This window comes from Ascaphus truei, chromosome 15 (assembly GCF_040206685.1).
Source record: "Ascaphus truei isolate aAscTru1 chromosome 15, aAscTru1.hap1, whole genome shotgun sequence".
In the NCBI taxonomy this organism is placed as follows: domain Eukaryota; kingdom Metazoa; phylum Chordata; class Amphibia; order Anura; family Ascaphidae; genus Ascaphus; species Ascaphus truei.
Window position 1 is genome coordinate 33,768,074 of NC_134497.1, and position 14,802 is coordinate 33,782,875.

The window sequence follows — 14,802 nt, forward strand, 5'->3', positions numbered from 1 at the left end:
TTACAGCACGCTCTCACAGCACACAGCACTCACAGCACACTCTCACTGCACACACCGCACACTGCACTCTGCACTCAGCTCTCACAGCACACTCTGACAGCACACAGCACTCACAGCACACTCTTACAGCACACAGCACTCACAGCACACTCTCACAGCACACACCGCACACTGCACTCTGCACTCAGCTCTCACAGCACACTCTGACAGCACACAGCACTCACAGCACACTCTTACAGCACACAGCACTCACAGCACACTCTCACAGCACACACCGCACACTGCACACTGCACTCAGCTCTCACAGCACACAGCACTCACAGCACACTCTCACTGCACACACCGCACACTGCACTCTGCACTCAGCTCTCACAGCACACTCTGACAGCACACAGCACTCACAGCACACTCTTACAGCACACAGCACTCACAGCACACTCTCACAGCACACAGCTCTCACAGCACACTCTGACAGCACTCACAACACACTCTCACAGCACACTACACCACACCTCCCACTCCCCCCCCCCCTACCTTTGGTGTCGGCTGCTGAGATCGGAGCGGAGCTGGCATCAGGAGGAGGGGGGGGGGGTGTCGGGAGGAGGGGGGTGTCGGGAGGAGGGGGGTGTCGGGAGGAGGGGGGTGTCGGGAGGAGGTGGGGTGTCGAGAGGAGGGGGGGTGTCAGGAGGAGGGGGGGTGTCGGAAGGAGGGGGGGTGTCGGGAGGAGGGGGGAGGGTGTCGGGAGGAGGGGGCGGTGTCGGGAGGAGGGGGGGTGAGTGAGGAGCAGGCTGGGACTCGGAGGGCCGCGTGGGTTATGCCGCGGAGGTTCCGGTAGGTGTGGGGGCCTGGGGGGAGGAAATGGATGCCGGTGGTGGGAGGTAAGGTGCAGGTTGCGGCTGGACTCGTCGTTGCTAGGGGACGTGTAGGGCTTCCGGCCACTTCTTCCTTCCTTCCCTCCTCACTCCCTCTCTCCCGATCAGGCGCGCGGCGGCCATTTTTTTTTAAATTAGCGCGACCCCGTTACTAACGCTGTGGTCTCGGGGTGGACCCTGAGGACCGCGCTATAACGGGGTTTACCTGTATATATATATATGTGTGTATATATATATATATATATATATATATATATATATATATATATATGTGGGTATGTATATATATATATATATATATATATATATATATATATATGTGTGTATGTATATATATACATATATACAGTGTTCGACAAACCTATACATTTGCTCGCCCCGGGCGAGTGGATTTAACCCCCGGGCGAGTAAATATTGGCCCAAGCAGCACACGTTTGGTACTAGGTGGCGAGTAGATTTTTTGGGGATTTGTCAACCACTGCATATATATATATATATATATATATATATATATAGTGGCGACCGAGCTGAGTCTAAGGCGGCTAGACCCGCAGCTTTCAGATTATCCCGTTTAGGTGCGGTTTTATGTCGTTTTCGCCCGGAGTGAACTGCGGTATTTTCGCGCTCGTGATATTAGCATTTTATTCTCGCTGTCCGCAATACTGCAATGCCGTGTAAAATCTCAGGGGGGCGTTTGTGAGCTGTTGTCTTGGAAGTCTAATACCTTCGCGGTTCAGCCCGCGTCAGTACACAGTCTGTGTGCGCGCGCAGTAATTGTAAATTTGCATATTTAAAGTATACATGCATTTAGCAGTGCTGTGCTGCTGTACAGTACTGAATGTAATTTTTTTTTCTCCACAAACCAAACCCTTTTTTTTCACAAGCCTGCCAAAACCATCTTACTGTTTTACGAAGTTCAATCTGCGCTGTAGCTTTTGACCGCGACACTGTGTGTTTGACTGCACATGGTTGATTTTTGTGCTTTTTACATACTGTATTTGGGGGTGTATTATTACAGTATGATGAACTGCCTTTTGAAATTAAAGTACTGTAAAGTATGTATTTAGCTTTGAACACCCACGTAGTCGTTAATTTTATGAATCTTGTACTTTAATCCTTAACAGCTTGTGTGAAGGATAAAATATGGAGATCATATCTCTATGCTTTTATAGAAACCACTCGTCTCCATCTTATGTCTGTTTGCTGTGTCTTTTTACTAATACTGTTTTCTATCCGAGGTGACCGTGAAATTCCGCTTGCACAGACTCTCGCCCACGCCCACGCAATAAGGAAGTAGCAAAGTGACCTAAAGCCGACTGATTACAGAGAAAACGAAACATAACTTCAGAAAGCAAGGACACACGGCATTCCTGTGAAACTTGCATCAGCCGACAAGACCCCTGCCCCCATTGTGCCTTTTTTCTACTAACTAATGTAATAATTGGATAAGCTTTGCCGCATAGTAGGTGTGGCATTGAATGATTGGCTAGTGTTAGCCTACTTTGATATAAATAGATTGTAATACAAAAACTCGGCAGTTCCTGTGTTACCCCCATGATAACGCATGTACTGAGATTGAAGCTGAACCTGGTGTCAGAGTCTTTCTTAGTGAGCTAGCGCATGCATGATTGAATTTGGAGCAAGTGACTGAAGAGAGAGAGACCCTGATATAGTGAGATTCACGACCTCATTATTTGGCGCCCAACGTGAAAGGGGGGGAGCGTGACTCCGGCTCACCACGAGAGACTGACCTGTCGCTGATTTTGCTGCAGAGACCGTGACACACCGAACCGAGGACTGATCACCCTCATTGTCAAGGTAAGCTCTTGCATACAATTTGTGTGTTATCTTGCCTATGATAAGTCGGTGGGTTGCTGCCTAGGTAGTATAATCTGTTTAGGTCTTTCACTCACGTTGATGTGATACAACGGTGTGATCTTTAGAGTCGCGCTCTGTTTAGAACTGTTAAAAATATCATACTCTTCAGTTGCTTGTGGTCACCTATAAGTTGCTAAATTGTACGAATGTTTACATGTTATATATGCTAGTCAGTGCCGCAAGTGGGAGCCCGAAGTGGAGTGGGATTTTTGTCGGCTGACTGGAGGTCGTATATGTAGGTGTATTAATGCATTAGTGTTGGGAATTTAGGTGACCGAGTGGGTATTAATGGGAAATAGATTGCGGGTTGTCTGATTGATTTTCTGACCAGTAATTGCAAAATCCCTGAATGAAAGTGCAGGCTGTCAGCCCAGTACAGGGGGAACAGGACAGGCACTGAGATTCTGAGGGCAGTAACCTAACAGTGGTTCCCTCGAGACGTTGAGATAGTACTCTGTCTCCGGTACCGGGTGTCTGGGGTCAGGGACCCAGCGTCTGAGGGCGGTAACCCAACCAGTGGTTCCCTCGAGACGGTGACACAGGACCGGCCACGAGATATTAGTGGGACGAACAGAGAATTCAGAGATGTTGCACTTATTTAAGAAAAAACATGTGTTGCCCACAGGGGCACAGACAGCACTAGATTTAGTCCGCACTCGAGAAGGAAAGAAATATACCAAACATGCTACTAATCTATATAAACTGGCTGGAGTCCCGTCCTCGGGGAGATTGCAACCCAGTCTATGGTCTAAAATAATAACTGAATCCCGGGGAACGCTGGAAGACAAGGGTCTCCTAGAAATGTAAATTGTTGTTTAAAATATTGGATTTACCCTCTACGGGAAGGTTGCAACCAAAAATGTTGAAAGATAGAATCCAGGCATGTAAAGGAATGTTGAAAGATGGAGGATTGTGGGAGAATGCTGAGAAATTTTTGAGTGTGGCTATTGAGCTTCAAAAGGAAGGTTTCACTGAAATAGAATGTGGAGGGAAAGATAAGAAAAGTTACTGTTATATGAAAGTACCCGAAAGTGACAAAACTACACCTTCTACCCCTAAAGTTGACCCTCCCCCTCCATATCCTCAAAATAGTCAGAAAAGTCCTGAGGTGAGATGAAGGAAGAGTTAATGAGGGTTAGACTTGTGAGTGTTGACTAATGGAGAGAAATAGGTTTGTGTAGCTGGAGAAAGGACATAATTGCAACAAGATAGCATAAATTTGTAGTGAATGAAGTCAGTGAAACTATAAAAGTTCAAAACAGAAAGCATTAAAAAAAACTGAGTGTAGGGAAATAGTATGAGCGTGTGGCGTTATTTGTGTGTTAAGAAGTTATATAAACCTCAGCTATATAAAAGCCTGTGGGTTAATTTTTGAGAGGCCATAAAAAATGTAGTTCTTAGGGCTCTGGATAAAGCTCCATGTATTTAAACTTTAAGCAAAAGTTCCAATCCAATAATTATTATTTTTAAGGAAGAAGCTGTGGTGTACCTTTATCTTATCTTTTCAGGGTCAATTGGCGAAACGCCCAGAAACAAGATGGCTCTTTGCCCGGAAACAAGTCTTATAGAAAATATTTTTTCTTTAGTCAGATGAATATGCAGAGTGTCTTTAAAATGATAAAGCTGACCATGTGCTCAGCACTGTGCAAAGAGATTATATAAAGCAAGTCATTAGTGTGAAGTCTTATACAAAATCATTTGTCTATTAACTGAATATGTGATGTATGTTATAACGAATTAACCATTTATTTTTCCCAAAGGTGTCCGTAAGCAGTGGTTATTGTAAAAATTGCTGTGTAATCTAGAATGGGTTTGCCAGGAAGTGGTGAATTTGGGAGTCACCTCTCATTTGTGGGTGTGTCTTGTGTATAGGGTTAAATACAGGGGATACATAGTTGCAAAAGCAGTTACATAAGTGAATAAGGTATGCATTATATAGAAGGCATTTCAATTTTTTAGCAGAATAGTTACAGTGGAGTGTTTGGGGTAAAAGCCAGATAGGGAGTGGCTAGGGAAATTTGTATGGGTAAAATAATTGTTTAATTAGGAGGGAATATTTTTCCATAACAGTGGATAGTATTGGGAAAGGGATATTGGCCTGTAGTTTGAGACAGTGTTTTTTGTCCCCACTTTTGAAGATTGGGACAAACTCTGGTAGTTTCCCAGGTCTTAGGGATATGGCCTGCAGACAGGATAGAAATAATTATGGAAGCAAGTGGTATGGCAAGGGATGAGGCCCCAAAGTTTCAGGAACTTAGATGGTATCAAAGTCAGGTTCACATTGGCTACTTAGTTTTAATTTGAGAAATGAATTAGGAACATTAATAGGGAATACCTCCGTCTATATGTGGATGCTAAGACAGGAGTAAACACATTGATACAAGAATTTAGTCCTAGGTATACATTATCTCCCTATGAGACACATATGGGATGACTTGTGACTAGCAGCAGTCCAAAGGAACGAATTAAGGACCATGTTATTGGTAATAAAACAATAAGTTATATGCAACTAATACATTTTTTGAGTCTCTCTAGGCAACGTTGAAAGTGCACCTACTCGAGATGGGGTTAATAGTCACATATTTCCTGCGCAAGCATGCTCTTCATCCCAGGTGAAAAGGCCTAAAGTAATCACCAATACAGCAATTAAAGCGGCAGAGTCATTTTCCTGGACCCAAAGTACAGTAAAGCTCGTTCCAGCTCCACCAAATGTTCCAGCTCCACCAAAGACCAGAGTCACCTAAAGCACAGCCGCATCAAGTTAACGTCTTGCCGAGTCAAAACTCTAACCGTTAACCAACGAGGAAAATAAGACACCAGGCTAAGGCCAGGTTTTATCAGAACATTTCATTTTTGCAGAGACTCAATATTTTTATTCTTTAGAGTGTGTTAAGTTAGAAATTTAAGGTGTATGTAGAATTGAGCCTTGATGGGAGGATTGGTTTCCTGGAAGCGTGGCTTGTGAAAGCTCTTGTATGTGTTTTGGCAGTACTCTTCACTCTCTATGTATGTGTCATGTGCAGCAAAACTTTGATCCAGAAGTGTGTTGCACCTCCACCGAAAGGAGGGGGTCACCCAGGGGCGTGTGTCAGCCACAAGGAAAGGATCATAAGTCAGCCATGTTGACCCATCGCAGACATCGTCTGTTCTGATATTCTGAGTGATTGATGTATGCAATGCGTGCAGGGTGAGGATCATGCATTAGCTTCCACAGATACCAAACCCCCTCAATTCTCAGTAATAGAATGTTGTGATGATTCTGAAAATCCAAGAACAGGTTCAGATTAGGCTTATGGCCTTACAAAACAGAATTGCTTTAGACTATGTTTTAGCTTAAAAAGGAGGGGTATGTGTTTGATTAAAGACAATGTTGTGTTTTTATTCCAGATCAGTGTAGCAATGTGCAGCATGAACTGGATGAAATACAAGAGATTCAAAAGAGGGTTACAAAGGGAAGTGACAGATTATCCCCCTTGGGGTTAGGTGAATGGCTTAGATCACTTGGAGCAATTTTTTTTGAATGTTTTGATGTGTTTGGGAGTGTTACTTGTTGTCATATATGTGGGTGTCCCGTGTTGCAAAGGTATGATCCACAGGTGTGCGACCCCCTCCCCCAATCGGATGCCACTCTTTACAGATGCCAGAAAACAGCAGTACCGTGAAGAAAGAAGATGCTGACTACAGTTATTCAATTCATCAAAAGACATATTGGCCGCAGCGCCTTACGAGACTATGACAGTGAAGGGCACGCGCCCTTGTCCTCTGAAGTTATCCCTGGACTATCATCATGAACTTTATTCTCAAAAGCTATGTTTTAAGAATAAAAAGGAGGGAGTGACAGAGTGAGAATATGACGTAAGAGGGGGGGGGTCTGACATAACAGCACTGGGATCTAAGCAACCATTTTGAGTCAGCATCCATCTTAGGTGCCTGATATTGTCTATTGTCCGTATGAAAGTTGGAATGAATGTTAGTTTAAAATACATTTTTTTCTTCTGAAGTTCCAATTGATATTGAGCGGTTCAGCTAAGCCAAAAACCTTGAGAACAAGAGCAATGTGCCAATGTTATGAAAATATGCCATTACAAAAACGAGAGAACATAAGACCAGTCCACTATAGTACTCTGGAGTGACAGGGGTGACCAATCAAGTTCCCAGACCCTAGTTTGTTTTTCGGTAGGGAAGGGACTCCTTGTGTATGTTCTGTAGGTCTTCGAGTTTAGCGAGCAAGCAGTTGTCGGGGATGAGAGAAGCTCATGAACAGCCGACCAACACCCTCAGGTAGTTTTTCTAAGGTTAAGATTAGTCATAGGGAAAGTATATCCTTTTTGGTTTAGTTTTTTAATACTTTTATAAGATTATGTTTGTCTCGTGGTTTCTAGGGGGGACTGTGAAGGATAAAATATGGAGATCATATCTCTATGCTTTTATAGAAACCACTCGTCTCCATCTTATGTCTGTTTGCTGTGTCTTTTTACTAATACTGTTTTCTATCCGAGGTGACCGTGAAATTCCGCTTGCACAGACTCTCGCCCACGCCCACGCAATAAGGAAGTAGCAAAGTGACCTAAAGCCGACTGATTACAGAGAAAACGAAACATAACTTCAGAAAGCAAGGACACACGGCATTCCTGTGAAACTTGCATCAGCCGACAAGACCCCTGCCCCCATTGTGCCTTTTTTCTACTAACTAATGTAATAATTGGATAAGCTTTGCCGCATAGTAGGTGTGGCATTGAATGATTGGCTAGTGTTAGCCTACTTTGATATAAATAGATTGTAATACAAAAACTCGGCAGTTCCTGTGTTACCCCCATGATAACGCATGTACTGAGATTGAAGCTGAACCTGGTGTCAGAGTCTTTCTTAGTGAGCTAGCGCATGCATGATTGAATTTGGAGCAAGTGACTGAAGAGAGAGAGACCCTGATATAGTGAGATTCACGACCTCATTACTTGCTGTTTACTTCGCATGAGTCGAACGCCCAACCCCCCTGTATTGTGTTCTTAATCCTCTAATCCTTTCAAAGATGGCAGCTCGCTTCTTACTGCGCAGTGTCCCATATCAACATAAATTTCCCGAAGTTAGTAAAGTTAGTCACTGCGCCTGCGTGTAATTCTCTTTGAGATAGGAGCTTGAGGCGACCGGCCAACCCCCCAATGTGTTTGAAAGCTGCAGTTCAGTTTTTTTTTTAATGTCATTTTTTACTTCAATAGTTTTAGTTTCATGTGTGCAATTACCTAAAGAACTGTATAGCTGCATGACATGTGCTAGAGGGAGGGCAGGGCTGGCAAATGGGTGTGCCAGGGCTTGTGACAGGACATTCAGGGACAGTGCCTTAGCAAATGGCTGTTAAAATAGAATATTTGAAAATTGGTCTTTCTAAGTTGTTTTCTTAAAAACAGAAAATGCTAAAAGTATTTTTTCTTACTTACTACAGAACTGATTTACAGTATTAAAAAAACCAGACATGCAGGATATTGACTGCGTCTGCGTGTACTGTAATTCTCTTTGAGATGGAAGCGTTTCAGAACTGATACAGTAGTTGTCTTAATCCTCAAATCCTTTCAGAGATGGCAGCTTGCTGTTTACTTCGCATGAGTCGAACGCCCAACCCCCCCCCCCTCTTGCAACAGCGTCGTCTGTGTCCTTACATACTGTATTGTGTTCTTAATCCTCTAATCCTTTCAGAGATGGCAGCTCCCCGTCTCGCAACCCCCCCCCTCTCGCAACAGTCATACATTTTCTGATGTTAGTTAGTTAGTTAGTCATTGTGTTCTTAATCAGTCCAAACCTCACACTGCCTGCATGTATTCTAATCCTTGTAGACATGGGAGCTTCAGTAGCTGATTAATGCACATGACTCAGCCCCCCCACCCCCCCAACCCTTTGAGGCTTATTTTACGGCAACGCATTGGAAACTCCCTTCTCGATTTTGAAATGTAAATCTTATTTGCACAGCTTAGTCAGAATTAAGAGTTAAAAAGACCTTAAACTGATTAATGTTGTTTTGTCATTCATTCTTATTCATTGGTGTTCATTGGTGGGGGGGGGGGGGGTTCGTGGTTGTTGTCAATGATTATGATTAGGAGGAATGTGAATAAATATTAATTTTATTTTCTCAGGAACCAAAATATACAAAAATACAAATAATCATGAATAATACATACAGTAATGCTGTCTTTATCAAGTTCTTCTGGCAGATTGAAATTGGATAAACATTTTGAAAACATTTTTAAAACATGGGAAAACATGAATAATGCACATTTATAAGAATTTTATTTAATAATATATAAGTACTGTAATGTATAATATATATATATATATATATATATATATATACACTGTATACTGTATATACAGCACCGACATTGTTTATTGCACTAAATCACGGCGGCACGCCGAGATCTACCCCAGCTGCCGCCAGTAACAACCGCGCGCCGCCGCGTTTCCCCCACGCACCCCCCCTCCGCTTCGCGCGCAATTTAAGTTTAAAACTTCAGCAATAAACAGTACAACACTGCCCCTCTGCTTCCCCGCACCCCCGCTTACCTTCATTTTATCTCCAGGGGTGTCGGGGAAGCCGGGGAAGACGGGGAAGATGGGGAAGCCGGGCGCGCATGTTACTGTGACGTCACAGTGTGCCGCCACGCGCCGCGGCTACCCGCTTCCCAGCCGCATGCAGCCGGCGTTTTTTACTGCAATAAACAATGTCGCTACTGTATATACTGCTGCGGCAGCTTTTATTCTAACAAATCACCGTTTTTTCCCTGGCTTGTTCCTGCAATGCGACGCTGTTCACCCGGAGCATGCCGTGTTCCTTTTGCTTTCCCAGCCACGGGTCATGCCCGGCTGACGCGCGGTTGATGCGTTTATTGATAATGGTTCAGGATTTAATAGGCTGCAATGCTTCGCGTGTCCGCCAGATGGCATAAATTCATGAATTGTAATGCAGTATATATACAGTACAGTATATACACTGTATAACAACAACCCCTATAACCCCTAACATACACATACAGTACAGTACTGTACAGTATATGCACATCAATGATACTATAGGCCGGTGGGGGCGAGATGTGTTTGCAGCAGAGAGAGATCCGCTGCTCTCTCTACGCAAACATCGGCACATTAAAAATGATTTAAAATACATTTTTATTCATAGTGTAGATGTGCAGGGGGTCTCCGGAGCTGAACCGCACTGGTTTCAGGTCCGAGGACCCCCTGGTTCCCGAGATACAGACCCCTTTATGAGGTGCCGGCATCCCTCTGCATTTAAAGGTCCCGATCACGTGACCGCGGAATGTAAATAAAGCAGAGGAATACCGGCACCCCCTAAAGGGGCCTGTATCTCGGGAACCAGGGGGACCCCGGACCTAAAACCGAAGCGGTTCAGCTCCGGAGACCCTCTGCACATCTACAGTATGAATAAAACACATATATAAATAAACACTCATTCCTTACCTTTGCGGCTATGTGCTATGGTAACGAAGCAGCATGAATGTATTTTTAATAATATTGTACAGTGAGCAGGGGGTCCCTGAGCCACAAATCAATGCTCAGGGGACCCGCTGCTCCTGCACAATATTATTAAAATACAGAAATGCTGCTTCATTACCATAGCTGATAGCCGCTAAGGCAATGAAGGGTTAAGGCAGAATAGCATGTTTATTGGGGACATTTGCCCCCAATAAACATTGCAATTAACAACATACACCCCCTGTGTATTTAAAATACTGTACATAAACAACAATGTAATCTGTGTAAGGCCCCCTCCCCCTAATGTGTTTGTTAAATCTCCCTGCCTTGCCTGTAATCTGTGTAAGGCCCCCTCCCCCTAATGTCTCTGTTAAATCTCCCTGCCTTGCCTGTAATCTGTGTAAGGCCCCCTCCCCCTAATGTCTCTGTTAAATCTCCCTGCCTGTGTTGCTGTGAGTGCAGTTTATGTAAATGTGGGGAGGGGGAGAGGTATCCCGATGTGCATACAGTATAATGCAGCGCCTCACTGCCAATGGCCCACCCCGTGAGGCCTAACCACCCTCACCAACAACTGCTTTATTGTGGGTAGCGGGGGTGGGTGAAGGGGGTATTTGGCCTTTGGTGTGAGTTTAGGACTTGCGGGGGGGTTGCGGGTGCACTTAACCCCTTCACGACCGTAGCAGTTAATCCCTCCCGCTACTCCCCCGCAAGCCTTAAACAACCACCGTTGGGGCTAATACCCCCTTCCCCCAGCCCCGCTACCCACAATAAAAAAAATTCACACACAGCAGCCCCGCAATAAATAAATAAATAAATACATGAATATATATATATATATATATATATATACAGTATATATATATATATATATATATATATATATATATAATAACAACCCCTATAACCTCTAACATACACATATATGCACATCAATGATACTATAGGCCGGCGGGGGCCCTCGGGTGTTACCCACAGGCCTGCAGTACCAATTATGTTCCCCCCCCCAATTAATGAATAAACACATACATACTTTTAAAGAAATACCCCCCCCCTAACACATACAGTCTAGTAATGGCCACAATTACAGACACAAAACAGACACAAAAATTAAAATATCCAAAGTAATGTCCCCTAACCCCTTAATCACCATAGCGGTTATTAACCGCTACAGTCATTAAGGGGTTAACCCACCCTCACCCACCACTCGGGACGCCTACATACCCTCCCACACTAACCCCCCACCCCGTGAGGCCTAACCACCCTCAACCACTACCCACAAGGGAGGCCTGCCCACATACCGTTGGGGAACCCCCCCCCCCACCCTCAGTACCCACAATAAAAACAATACAGTGACCCACAATAAACATCATTATATTTATTAAATACATTACCCACCCCCTGTGCCCCCCCATAAATACAAGATTTATCCTTTTACAAACAGGGTTCATAACGCATGCCCCACGCGAGTCCCCGGTGGGCTGGCGGGGCACCTGACAGACCTACAGGGTACCAGCAGCCCTTTTCAAACAGGTTCTGGAGGCCTGCTGGTGGGTCCCGCCAGCACCATGGCCCCCAGGTGGTCTCCTTGGGTCACCGTGGGCCACAATTGGGTCCCCACGGTAGGCCCACGGATGTCTGGGAGCCCCGGGTCAGACCCACAGGTGTCTTCGGGGCCTCGGGTGGTTCCCACGGGGGTCTGGGGAACTCACGAGTGCTCACTATGGGTCCGCGGTGCCCCCACAGAAGTGGGACCACACATCTTCATCCCCGCACCTACGGGTCGGCGGTGCCCCCACGGTAGTCGGGCCACCGGCTTCATCCCCGCAGACTACGGGTCGGCGGTGCCCCCACAGATGTGAGGCCACGCTTCATCCCCGCATGTGTCACCCGTGGAACCACCAGCCTGATACTCGTGGGATACCCGAGGAGACCCGCAGGTGGTCTCCAGAGTTCCCACGCAGAACCACGGAACAGACCCTGAATGTAAAAAAATAAACCTGGCCTATACATTCAATACATACCCCCCCCCCCCAACACCTACAGTACAATAATGTGCAAAATAACTGTTATCCAGATAGGGATAATAGATTATTTGCCCATTATTAAAAACATTAACTAGCATATTAAACTAAATAAAGTGCTACTGACCTCATCAATAAGAAGTCTCCGTCGCCAGCAACAGCCTTGTCTTGCCCACAAAATACATAGCCAATACATAGCAATAACATTCAGATATCAATTAACCCCTTAAACACCTTATCGGATAATAACCGCCAAGGTAATTAAGGGGTTAAGCCACACTGGCCCGATACCCATCCTTCACCCATGAATTTGTACAGTGGCTTCATCATGCAACTATATACAGTATATATATATATATATACACACAGAGAGAGAGAGAGAGAGATATATATATATACAGTATATACACACACATGATGAACCAATATACAAATAAATGTAGAAGGGTTATCAAAACCATATTGTACTACAAATAACACTTCTCCCTACAGACACACTACATTAAAATGAATTTCCCTTAATAATCCTAACTGATCTTACAATCTAAATCATCAAATGCCAATGAAAAACCTCACATTCCAATCAATAGATTGCATTTACATTGTATATATGATGCATCAAATATATGCACCATATACATTCTGCAAATGAATGTTAACAATATCATTGCAAGCAAAATACAAATACCTCCAAACAAGTAAACTATTTTAACCAATCAGGTAAACAAAAATCAATTAGCATTCATTATTTACATCCCTAAACAATTGACAGTCCATCCCGAACAATTAAACAATTAACTAATTCAAGCCTGGAGCAGAACAATTTAGCATGTGAAAAAATATAAGTACCAACCAGAATACAAAATTTAAAACCAAGGCTAACCCTGTCCACAAGCAAACAATACAATACCAAGGATTACATCTATCTAATTGTAAAAAAAACATTATACACACATTAAAGCATACTGTAGCAGCATAGCCAAATTTATTTCAAACACATCAAATCAAGCTTTTAAAATAACAACATTTCTTACCCTGTATGTATATATCTCTCTAGACATATATACATACATACATACAGTGGCAAGAACTGATATACCACAAATAAATAAATACACATGTTAAAAAAAACTTTAAAAAAATTTACAAGCACAATTAAATACATTTCTTTAGTTCACTTACCATTACTTGGCCCCACCGACTCCCGTTGAACAGCTTACTCACGAACCAATCCACCAGGCACAGGAACCCATAAAATAATAAACCATAAAAAAATAAACATTAAACTAAAAATCCAAATCAATCCACGGGTCTTCTACTTGTAATCCATCTTCATCTGTATTCTTCTTTCTTCTACCTTCTTCCGGGGTCTTCTTCCCGCCTTCGGCCACGCCCTGGTCTTCTTTCTTCATAGGAGGTCCTTGCTCCGCGGCGCCTGGCTTCAAAATGAGACGACATAGGCTTTTAAAGGCCTATGACGTCACATTTTCATCATATGGTTCCCACGGCCCAGATTGGGCCGTGAAAACCATGTGTTTTGGCCGTTAAAAATTAAAATGATAACGTCACTTAAAGGCAATGAAAGCACAGCCAATCAGAATGGCTTTGCTTCATTTGCCTTTAAGATGACGTCATGAAAAGAAACATGGCCGCCAAAACATGGTACGGTAGCCAACCAGAGCGTGGGAACTCCATCCCTACTCTGATTGGCTCTAGTATACCATGTGACAGAGACTTGGGGGAGAAAGGATGTGACGTCATTGAAAGCCTGTCACATGGTACGGTAGCCAATCACAGCGTGGGAACTCCATCCCTACTCTGATTGGCTCCCCTTTCCCCCCCCTCCGCTCCCCTTCCCCCCCCCTCCGCTCCCCTTCCCCCCCCTCCGCTCCCCTTTCCCCCCCCTCCGCTCCCCTTTCCCCCCCTCTGCTCCCTTTCCCCCCCCTTCACTCCCCTTACCCCCCCTTCGCTCCCCTTTTCCCCCCCTCCGCTCCCCTTTACCCCCCCCACTCCACTCCCCTTTCCCCCCCCCACTCCGCTCCCCTTTCCCCCCTCCGCTCCCCTTTCCCCCCCCCTCCACTCCCCTTTCTGCCCCCCCCCTCCCCTTTCCCCCCCCCTCCCCTTTCCCCCCCTCTGCTCCCCTTTCCCCCCCCTCCACTCCCCTTTCCCCCCCTCCACTCCCCTTCCCCCCCTCCGCTCCCCTTCCCCACCTCCCCTTTCCCCCCTCTGCTCCCCTTCCCCCCCTCTGCTCCCCTTTCCCCCCCTCCGCTCCCCTTTCCCCCCCCCTCCGCTCCCCTTTCCCCCCCTCCGCTCCCCTTTCCCCCCCTCCGCTCCCTTTCCCCCCCCCTCCACTCCCCTTTCCCCCCCCTCCGCTCCCCTTTGCCCCCCCCTCCGCTCCCCTTTGCCCCCCCCTCCGCTCCCCTTTGCCCCCCCCTCTGCTCCCCTTTGCCCCCCCTCCGCTCCCCTTTCCCCCCCTCCACTCCCCTTTCCCCCCCCCTCAACTCCCCTTTCCCCCCCTCCTCAACTCCCCTTTCCCCCCCCTCCTCAACTCC

General features: G+C 45.4%; 1 protein-coding gene and 1 long non-coding RNA gene across 2 annotated transcripts in view; one reads left to right on the plus strand and one right to left on the minus strand.

The window, feature by feature from the left end:
* LOC142466780 (uncharacterized) overlaps positions 1–14,802 on the minus strand; it is a 319,451-nt gene that overhangs the window by 242,613 nt on the left and 62,036 nt on the right. The gene's annotated exons all lie outside the window — the stretch shown is intronic.
* Positions 2,008–7,597, plus strand: LOC142466778 (uncharacterized). The gene is made up of 2 exons (XR_012788217.1): positions 2,008–2,690; positions 5,286–7,597. It is a non-coding gene; the product is annotated as an uncharacterized LOC142466778 (long non-coding RNA).